Consider the following 11,778-nt stretch of genomic DNA (forward strand, 5'->3'; position numbering starts at 1 on the left):
AAAATGAAGGAAGGATGTTTTTCCAATGTTATTCTCCAAAGTTGGAAAGTTTTCATTATGATTAAGTAATTAAGTTGCTTGTGATCTACCGCTACCTTTAAGTCTCCTAAAAGTTGTTTCTAAGAAACATTCATTACGAAGCTATTTATGTAAATCTGTCCACGTTATCAATGCAATGCAGGGTCCAGGCAGCTAAAATATTTTGGCTCCACTACTCAAAGGCAGTCGAGCAAGTGACGGTAACACCACCACTGTATCTGTGCAGACTAGGGAGGGAGCAGGACAGGCAGAACATGACACTTCAAATGCGGCCACATCACTGGGTGATCAGCCTGGCAACAAGGCTGGAAGTCTGCCAAGCAAATGTCTCCTCTAACAGGATGTGAAAGCCTCAGCAGACTAAGACTTTAATTCCTGTCATCATCTGACTGCTTTCAAACCTTCCACTTTCTGCAGCATGGAAAGAAATTGGTCTGGGTTTCAAAACTCTTCTATCAAGAAATAAACTAACATGTGAAAGCATGGGGGGCTTATCTGAATGCAAGCAGACGCGGGGTTTTAGAAGTCTTTGACATGCTGGGAAAGAAAAGAGATGTCTGAGGAAGGTGAATTGCTGATAGCAGTAACTCAGAGGATGGACTGGAGTAAACCAGGTTGCATCAGCCAGGGCGGGGTGGGGGCTGTTCCACCGCACGAGGGAGCCGTGGAACCTGGGAGTACACCTTTAGCTCTGTGTGTATTCCACTCGTCCTCATGTTTGCAGCCTCACTTTTGGGTTTACTTGGGGCCCCCTAATCCTAAACCTGCCCAGGGTTCTATGATGTAAATCTGCTTCCAGGCTCTTCCCCTGCTGGGCTGGGCCAGTGACCACACCACTGACAGATGAAGGATGGATGCCCAAAACCATTGTTAAGAGGTACATCTCTCAGCCTCCCTTACAGAGAGTGCCTCGAGCCCTGAGTTCACCATGGGTGGGGACTGAAGCCTATACAGTTTAGGGACCCTCTTTAAGGAAAAGATTACAAAATTAGGGAAAAAGGCAAATATTTATTCAGGATGAAAAGAAATCACAAGTGAAACACTTAACCTGAAATATACCAGAAATAACACCAAATCCAGAAAAATAATACTTCTTTCTTTCTTTCTTTCTTTCTTTCTTTCTTTCTTTCTAGGATCTGCTCAACTGTCATCTCCTCAGGGAACCTTCCTCTCTCACCTCACCATGCAAAGGGGCCAGCTCCCTTCCCCATCACCTCCACCCCTTACCTTGCTTTCCTTTATTTCCCTAGCACATGTCTCTTGGAATGTCATGTCTATTATTATTTGTTTGCTTATTGTCTTTCTTCCTCACTAGAATGTAAGTTCTGGGAAGGCAAAGACATTTTCTGTCTACTTTTCCATATTGTCCCAACATGCAGGATGTGGTAAGTGCCTGATGAATGTTTGTAGAGTATTTTGGATATTTTCATACAGAATTCAATATTCTACAAACTATATTTAGAGTATTATCTAGTTTTTATAATAATATGCACAGGAATACACATAGGAAAGAAGACCAGAAATAAATAGGTCAAAATATTAAAAGTGATTATCTCTGGATGATAAAATTTTGGATGATTTTCATTTCCTTTATCCCGCTTTCCTAGATATTCCAATTTCTTTTCAATGAGGTATTACAAATTTTAGATAAATTAAAGGTAAGGTGCTCATGATGAAATGTGAAGTAAGAAAAGGTAAATAAAAAAATCTAATGTATCTAATAAAGGGGCACTCAGGTGGCTCAGTTGATTAAGAGTTCTTGGGGTCCTGGGATCGAGTTCCGCATTAGACTCCCTGCTCAGTGGGGAGCCTCCCTCTGCCCCTCTCCGCAACTCATGTGCTTGTATGCTCTCTCTCTTTCTCTGTCTCTCTCATATAAATTTTTAAAATCTTAAAAAAAAAAAATGTATCTAATAAGATCCTGATCCTGATTTGTTCAGTTGTGTTTTGTTTTTTAGTTAAAAAAAAAAAAAAAAGACTTGGGCACCTGGGTGGCTCAGTCATTGGGCGTCTGCCTTCAGCTCAGGTCATGGTCCAGGGGTCCTGGGATCAAGTCCCACATGGGGCTCCTTGCTCAGCAGGAAGCCTGCTTCTCCCTCTCCCTCTTCCCCGTGCTTGTCTTCCCTCTCTCACTGTGTCTCTCTGTCAAATAAATAAATAAAAATCTTAAAAAAAAAATAAAGACTTGAAGAAAATACAGCAATAAATTAATAGTGGTTATCCTTGGAAGTTGGAATAACAGGAAGTTTTCATTTCTTACTTTTTTGTGTTTTTGCAGTTGTTGTAATAGGCATGAATTACTTTGATGACCTACAAAAATTAAGACAAATATTAAGAAAATGTCTTAAGAAATAGTAAGAAAAAAACACAGAAATTGTTAAAAAAAAAATGAAGTCCCCTTAACTAGAAATACAGCTAGATATTTGGTGGTTTTCAAAGAAAGGGTAGGAGACAACAAAAGGAAGGGCACCCAGAAGGAGGGAGTAACCTGGGAATGCAGACCTTGATGAGATTACAATAAAATAGTGATAAGGAAAGAAAGAAGAAACCAACTACAGGGAGGGACAAACATGATAATGGAGAAGGAGAAATGGAGCAAAGACCTTCAAATTAAGTAAGTTGAATTTTCCTTCATTTGACTCAAATAAATGCCCACCTTTGGAGCTTCCTAAATTTTGGAAAAATCCAAAGCTAGGTGATAAGTAAATGGATATTATTTTGTAAACTTCTGATGGGGTCTTTTAAAAAGATTTGAACAAAAAAATACATTTTGAAATTGCCCGCAAAGCCTTAACTCCAGTTTTTCAGAAGAGGCATCTGAGTTGGGATATTCATGACTGGACCTAATTGTGTATTAATTCCAATGGTGATGCTTGGAATCATAACTGCAAATAACAGGACACGTTCTTGTGGTCTCTTAAGACTACCTGGGTGATGGAATAATAATGATAATTAGGACATGGTGAATCTCCCTTCTCACTGTGAAATAAAATCGCAAATAGAAGTAGATAGTATTCATTGAAAGCAGCATGTGAATAATCAGGTAAAAGAAAAGTACTTAGTGAAGGTACAAAAACACTTGGTGAAAAGTCCTTTAACACTGTTTTTGTAGCACAATAAAATAAAAATGTGGATTAGTTTTAAAATTCATAGCTTATCTAAAGGAATTCCCTGGGACTTACTGCCTACATATAAAATTACTTTAAAGAGAGAAATAGGGGACTGTATAATAAAATGGAAAGAATTCAGAGTTCCTTTTTACTAGAATACACATTGATATGTGAAAGTGCTTTTAATTAGAGGTAATTAAAATAATAGGCTATATTTAAAATAATTACATACTGAAAGATGTCTACAAAATGATGGGAACTTGGCTATAAAATTTTAACATGAGCAATATCAAGTCATAATAATACCTTATCTAAATGCATTTTTTAAATTAATCTATCTATTCACCTCACTTGCCTTTCTGCCTAGGAAAAAAAACCCCAAAACTTTACTTATGTATGGACCCTGGTTCAGCAAGTACAGAAGAAATTTACTGGAGTTGTATCTCTATGACAAAGTCATAAACATAAATTTACTGTTGAAATAAAATTTGAAAGTAATAGATCCCTGGAACTATATATTCAAATTCACATATCTATAGCTATAGATAGCTATATATTTAATATATGACAGATCTGACCATGTTTCTCACAATAATAATTAAAGGAAATAAAACTAGAATGTCACACCTATGGAGGATGTTGAATTTAAGTACTAAAAAAATGAAATGTAAATTTAAAAAGGAGCTTTTATTTTCACCTAAATTATGAAGTATTTTTTTAAATGATGGTACCCAAAACATGATCATTGATCACCATCAACAGCATTTGGAAATGAATCAAACCTTTTGGAAAGTAATCTGGCAATATATATTGAGAAATACACAAAATTATAACTCTCAATTTAGCAGTTCTAGTTCTAGGAATGTATCCCAAGGAAATAATCCTAAGCATGGGAACAACTATAAGCAAAGAAAATATTGATCTATGCATTACTCATAATAGATTACAAAAAAAAAAAAAAAGGAAAGGCGCCTGGGTGGCTCAGTGGGTTAAGCCTCTGCCTTCGGCTCTGGTCATGATCCCAAAGTTCTGGGATCGAGCCTCGAATTAGGCTCTCTGCTCAGCAGGGACCCTGCTTCCCCCTCTCTCTCTCTGCCTGTCTCTCTGTCTACTTGTGATCTCTCTCTCTCTCTCTCTGTCAAATAAATAAATAAATAAATACAATCTTTAAAAACAACAACAACAAAAACAAGAAGAGGGAGATTTTCCTGGAAAGATGCCAGGTATTTAATAAAAGAATAGTTATGTAAACTATAGTACATTCATTTGGCATATTCCACAGCTGGTAAAAATGCTAGTTATGAAAACTAGGGAGAAACATGGAAAGAATCTTATGGCATGCTAAATTTAACAGCAGAACACAAATTTATATATACTATATGATTGCAATTCTTCAAAGATATGCTAAAAAAAAGTACCAGAACTAAGCACACAAAGATGATAATGATGGGGCTACTAGGGTGATCAGAGTGAGGGCACTTTTATCCCTTTTCTCTACTTTCTGTATTTTCCTGATTTGATTATATTATTTAAAAAATCAATGTGTTACTAAATTTTTGGACCAAGGGTTTGCTAGTGTGGGATTTTTTTTTTTTGGGGCAATGTTTTTCCAGCATTTTCAATTCTAGTATTTTTCTGAAGGCTTGATAAAACTAGATAGTAGGAGCTTAAAGTAAAATTTTGCAGAAACTTTTAGGTAAATTACAGGTGGAAAGCTTATGATGAAATACGTGAAAAAATGTATGGAGAAAAAAATGTTTTATGTAACATAATTCCTATTTTTGAAAAGTACTTTTTACTAACAATAAGCCTTGACCAAGACACCTGCGTAGCTCAGTCAGTTGAGCACCAGTCTCTTGGCTTTGGCTCAGGTTGTGATTTTGGGATCCTGGGATCAAGTGCTGAGTGGGTTTCATGCTTGGCTTGGAATCTGCTTAGGATTCTCTCTCTCCCTCTCCCCCTACCCCTCCCCTCTCTTTCTCTCTTTCTCTAGAATAAATAAATAAATCTTAAAAAGCCTTGACCTTCCTCTTTATGACATGAAAATCAAAAGCAACAAAGGAAAAATAGATAAATTGGATTTCATCAAAATTGAAAACTTGTTCTTCAAAGGACATTGTTGAGAAAGTGAAAAGATTGGGGTGCCTAGGTGGTTCAATTGGTTGAGTGACAGACTCTTGGTTTCAGCTTAGGTCATGACCCTGAGATCATGAGATTTGTCCCACATCAGGCCCCGCGTTGAGCTCTGTGTCCTCTTGTCCTTCTCCCTCCGTTCCTTCCCCTGCTCATGCTTGCTCTCTCTCTCTGTCATAAATTAACTGATTAAATTTTTAAGAAAAAAAGAAGAAGAAGAAAGTAAAAAGGCAACCTGCAGAGTGGGAGAAAATATTTGCAAATCAGATATCTTATAAGGGATTTGTAACCAAAATATGCAAGGAATTCATAACAATAAAAAGAGAAGTCAGCCAATTTTTCAAAAAGACAAAAGATTTAAGTAGACATTTCTCCAAAGATATACAAATGGCCAAGAAGCACATGAAAGATGCTCACCTTTACTAGTCATTAGGGAAATGCAAATCGAAAGCTCGGTGAGATACAACTTCACACCCACTAGGACGGCTCTAGCCAAAAAGGCAAGACAGCTAGTGTTGGCAAGGCTGCAGAGCAAGGGAAACCCTCGTTCACTGTGGTGGGAAGGTGACATGGTGCACCTGCTTTGGAAAGCAGTTTGGAAGGTCCTCAAAAAACTAAGCATACAGTTATCATGTGAACCAACAATTCCACTCCTAGGAAAAATGAAAATGTATGTCCACACAGAAACTTCTATGTCCATCTTTAAAACAGCCATATGTAATAGCTAAAAAGTGCGAAGAGCCCAAATGTCCATCAACAGATGAATCGATAAAGAAAATGTGGTATACACATATCATGGTATAAAATTCAATGGAATAAAGTTCTGATAAGTGCTACGACATGGATCAACTCTGAAAGCTTCATGCTAAGTGATAGTAGCCAGCCATCATAAAAGACCACATATTGTATGATTCCATTTATATGAAGTGTCTAGGGTAGGCAAATCTACAGGGACAGAAAGTACATTAGCAGTTCTCCAGAGCTGGGAGGTAAGAGTGTAGGGGAGTGGATATGGAGCTTCTTTTTGGAGCAATGAAATAATCTAAAATGAGATAGGAGTGAGGGTGGCACACCTCTTTGCAGGACTAATTGAATTGAATCCATATTCTTTAAATGAGCCACTTATGTAGTATGTGAATTTTACTTCAACAAGGCAGTTAAAAAAATGTCACCTCTATTTTGACCCAAGGGTGTGGGAAGAAAAAAAGGTGAAAGGAAACACAGCAATAAATTAATAATGGTTACCTCTTGTTGTAACCTCTAGAATGACAGATGATTTTCATTTTTTCCCTCTGTTTGGTGTTAACCAGTATTCATGTCAAGAATTCCTGTTATGTATTATCAGGGGTCTGGTGAGGAAAAGCCGCTCCACGCTTCAGCTAGGGCCTGGGTCACAGTCCTTGCTCAAGGCTGCTATGATCTTGTTGTGTGACGTTGGACAAGTCACCTGACCTTTCTGTACCTTAGTTTCTTCTTCTGCACAAAAGACATCATGATGATTTCTCGATCCTGGGTTGGTTGGTTTTTTGTTGTTGTTGTTGTTGTTGTTTTAATTAACATATACTGTATTATTTGTTTCAGGGGTACAGGTGTGTGATTCATCACTCTTACACAATTCACAGTGCTCACCATAGCACAGACCTGGGTTGTTTTAAGCAAAAACATAGAAAGTTTGTGTTAGCATAGAGCACGGTGCATGGCCTACAGCAGATTCAGGAGATGCAGGTTAGTGATAGGAGTCACAGTGGGCTAACAGAAGTGGTCGTAAGGCCAGGGGGGTAGTGGTAAGAGACCCGCACCGCCAAAAAGTAGTTAAGAACAGCCACTCTCAGTTGCCAGGCCCTCTTGCCACAGGTCAGCCAGTTGTGAGTGAGGAGGGCAAGGAGGGCACCTCCCCAACTCCCAGGGCTTTTGTAGAAAATGTTGAGAGAAGCCTTCTTTTGGGTTTCCGGGCATTTTGAATTCTTAATACTGGTTAGTATTTTTTTTTTCCTCTGAGTTTTGTGGAGCTCAGAGGGAAGCCAGGCAGAGCCAGTTTTGTTGTTGTTTTTTTAGTTTTGCTCTTTTGCACCATTAATTTGTTCCCTTTCTTTCTTCTTTTTGGAACTCACATCCAAGTAAATGGTTGAATTTGAGTTTCTTTTTCAATCATGTGAATTTACCTTGGGTTCAAAAACGACACTTTGAGAGACATAAAGAAATAGACCTTAAAGGGAGGAAAGATTTATTTATCACGAGCAGATCCGAATTGTCAGCATAAATTCTACAATTTTACTGAGCTTTACACAACTAGGGAGAAATAAGGCTGGACTTTTGCTCTTTTTAGACTTAGATTTGCTGTTGAGATCAGCAGTTGTGTGTGAAAAATCAGGATTAGTTGCTTCTGTAAGTGGCCACATGCTGCCTATTGTCCCACTCATCACAAGTTAGCGATTTTTGATTTTGTCATTAAGTTTTCCCAATACCATCTCTACCCGATACTGGTAGAGATGGCACAATGCATTCCTCACCCTGTTTGCTCTTCTGGAGCTCCCGGGAGGACTTCGTTTCCGGCCTCCCTTGCAGGTGTGGGTGTCTTTGGCTTTTATCCATGTAATGAAGGGGAGTGAAGTAAGCTGCCTTCAGTTTGGCTCTTAAACGTCCTGTGTGATCCTTCAGCTCTCTCTTCCCGACTTGCCATGTGTTCTAGATGAAGATTCCTGGGTCCCTCTTTGGAGAGGAGCTGCCAAGGGAGCAGCCTGACACCAGACTGTGACATAAATGAAAAATAAAAACCTTTATTATTTTAAGCCTACTCTCTGTCTTGCCTAAAACAAACTGCATTTTAACACAGAAACCCCCAGATTCTCCCATCACAGAGCTGGTGTCACATCGTGTTAGCTGGGAGTCATTTTGGTATATATTTGGTTCTGCTTTTAGGAGCATAAGTAGGATCAGATGTTCAGGAAGTCTGTATCTTTCCATGTTGCATGTGACATCACTTGGATATTTGCCTTTATGTTCTTTTCAGGCCCACATGGGAGAGGGCTTGTGCTTACCCACGCCAGGGACGCGCCATCCTTCGCCAGAGCTCTCTTTTCTCTCTATGGGCTTCTCCTTGCAAACTGCACTCATTGGTCCTTCGCTTGAAGACAAGTGCAATAATTCAAAAGAGTTGAGTACTTGGAAAAGGGCATACTCTATGAATGCCTTCCTCCGAACACAGGATGGTAGTCTTTTGCCCCTTTTGGAAAAAAAAAATTGTTTGGTAACCAAATTACTAATTCATTAGAGAGATTATCGTACTGTCTCTCTTGCTAAGAATCCAGAAATTCTTAGCATTTTAGAAGCCATCACATTTATATTGCAATTTTTTCCCCCTTCTAATTCATAGGCACCTCAAGGTCAAGGGAGCAGGTGGGTTTTTTGTTGGTTGGTTTTATTTATTTATTTTTTAATCTTACATGCTGAGAGTTGGGTTAGTCTTGCTCCTTGATTCATAGCAAATTATCATTTTCAGTTCATATAAGGCCCCTTTCTAGTTTTATATAATTTTATTTTATTTTTACCCATTTACCCTAATAATCATCCACCAATGTATCTGATATATGTTGTTAAATATGTATGTATCCTTATAAGATATGGGTTGGGGTGTGTGTGTGTGTTTAAAATCTTTGCTTCCTTTCCATGGATATTAAGTGACATTGTTACAAAGTCTGATGCAAAAGTCTGGGCTGGTTTCTAGAATGTACATAAGTAAGCCACTTCCTCCACAGTCTTTCAGGTAACAAGATGATAATTAGACTATGCAACTTTATTACATTTATATGGTGCCCTTTGAAATGTGATTAGTTCTTTTAAGGATTGGGGACCCTTTTGACACTTAGCTTATGAATAATTAAATCCTATTAATACTCCAGACTGAACCAGACCTAATTTATTTCAAGTTCCGAGTCTCGGTAGAGGAGGCCTTGGCTCACCATCTTCCAAATAATATCACTACCTCATTTCATCTTCCCCTTAATTCATTTAAGTGGTAAAACACAGGTGACAGAAGAGGAGGTGTTGTGTGTAGAGTATTATTGAAATGTATTTTATTAATTTGGGAAAAAACCTTCAAATTCTAGAAAAGTAGAGGGAATAATAAACCGTATGCCTCTGGATTTCTTCTTTAAAAAATAATTTATTTCAGTTACATAAAAAGACACTAAAGGAATATAAAGAGAATCACTGTGTCCATTCCTCCACTTTAGATCTTACAAATAGAGTTGAAGGCACTTTCGGATCCAATTCCCAACTATCCTTCCACCCCTAAAATCACCATTATCTTGAATTTTGTTTGTCATTCCCATGTAAGTCTTTATGCTTTTACTCATCCTATATGCATTCAAAACAGTAATATTATTTTGTAGATTGGAAACTTTATATAAATGATACCATAATCTTAATAACCTTTTGTAACTTACTTTTTTTTTTAAAGATTTTTATTTATTTATTTGATAGAGAGAGAAAGATCACAAGTAGAGCAGCAGGCAGAGAGAGAGCGGGAAGCAAGCTCCCCGCTGAGCAGAGAGCCCCATGCAGGACTTGATCCCAGGACCCCGAGATCATGACCCAAGTTGAAGGCAGAGGCCCAACCCACTGAGCCACCCAGGTGACCCTGTAACTTACTTTTTTATTTAACTTTTTTTTGGAGTTGGTTTTTTTTTCTGCTTAATATGTGTGATTCTGATTCATTTAAATTCCATTGCTACCTGTTTTGTTGCATGACTAGGGTTCATTTTTGCTATGACAAGCAATGCTGACGTGAACATTCTTGAGGATGTTCTCTTCGGTACATGAGCGAATTTCTCAGAGTGGATGCTTGGAAGTGAGGAGCTGATGGCTTCTGGTGCTCTTTCCCCTGCCTGGCGCTCCTGCCTGTCCTGCTTCTGGTGTAGCTCTCTCCTCCGGGTCTGGCAGCCAGCCGGGCAAATTTTCTGCTGAGTACAGCCACCTGTCCGTGGCTGAGTGCTTGGAAGGTGGTGCTCCCTCTGATCCTCCTCGGCTTCCACAGTTGTCGTGACTGTCCTCTAGAGAGAGGCACCCAGGCTCTCAATGGACCCTCCTGGAGAGCAGTCAGCAGCCCTCTGCAGGAACCCCTCCAAACGCTGGCTTGTCATCAGCTTGGTGCCCATCCCTATTGCCTCTGCCTCAAAGCCCTCCTCGCCATTGGGCTCATAGTATTTTTCACCCCTGTCCCCAGCTTTCTCATCTTGGCCACCAAGATCCTCTCTCCTGCCAGACCCACCTCCCACCAATGTTCTCTTTGTCACCAGTGACCCCATTTTGTTCACCCTCACCACTGGGCATCTCTCTGCCACGAAATCACTTAATTCCATTAAGCCACACACTTTTTTTCTTTAATCGAAGTATAGTTGACACACAATGTTACATTAGTTTCCGGTGTGCAGCATAGTGATGGGACAACTCGGTATGTTAGAGTTTGCTCACTGCAGTGTAGCTAACTTCTGTCACCGTATGATGCTATTATAATACCACTGACTCTATTCCTAAGGCTCTGCTTTTCAATCCTCTGACCTGTTCTTTCCAGAACTGGAAGCCTGTGTCTCCCTCTCCCCTGCACCTGTTTTACCCAATCCCCCTGCCCCCTTCCCTCTGGCAACCATCTTTCATTCTCTGTATTTATGGGTCTGTTTCTGCTTTTTGTTTATTTATTCATTTGTTTTGTTTTGTTTTTAGATTCTGCACGTAAGGGAAATGATGTAGTATTTGTCTTTCTTTGTCTGACTTATTGTACTTAGTGTATTACCCTCTAGCTCCATCCTCGTTGCAAATAGCTAGATCTCATTCTTTTTTATAGTTGAGTAATATTACTCTGTGTGTGTGTGCACACGCGCGCATGCGTGTGTGTGTATGACATCTTCTTTTATTCATCTGTCAGTGGACACTTGGGCTGCTTCCATGTCTTGGCTATTGTAAATAATGCAGCAGTAAACATAGAGGGGTATGGATCTTTTCAAATTAATGTTTTCATTTTCTTTGGGAAAATATCCAGCAGTCAATTCCTGGATCATATGGATCATATGTTTAATTTTTTGAGGAAACTTCATACTGTTTCTACCCCAATTTACATTCCCAGTGACTACCCCAATTTACATTCCCACCAGCAGTGCATGAGGGTTCCTTTTCCTCCACATCCTTGCCAGATCTTGTTATATCTTGTCTTTTTGATACTAGCCATCCTGACTGGTGGGAGGTGGTATCTCATTGTGGTTTTGATTTGCATTTTCCTGATAATTAGTGATGTTGAGCGTCTTTTCATGTGTCTGTTGGCCAACTGTACGTCTTTTTTGGGAAAAAATGTCTATTCCGGTTCTCTGCCCAGTTTTTAATTGGATTATTTGTGTTTTGGGTGTTGAGTTATAGAAGTTCTTTAACTATTTTGCGTATTAACCCCTTGTTGGATATATCATTTGTGAAAATCTTCTCCCATTCAGTGGGTTGCCTATTTATT

The sequence above is a fragment of the Enhydra lutris genome, unplaced genomic scaffold (genome assembly GCF_002288905.1).
Source record: "Enhydra lutris kenyoni isolate GAN:26980312 unplaced genomic scaffold, ASM228890v2 scaffoldscaffold39, whole genome shotgun sequence".
NCBI lineage: Eukaryota > Metazoa > Chordata > Mammalia > Carnivora > Mustelidae > Enhydra > Enhydra lutris.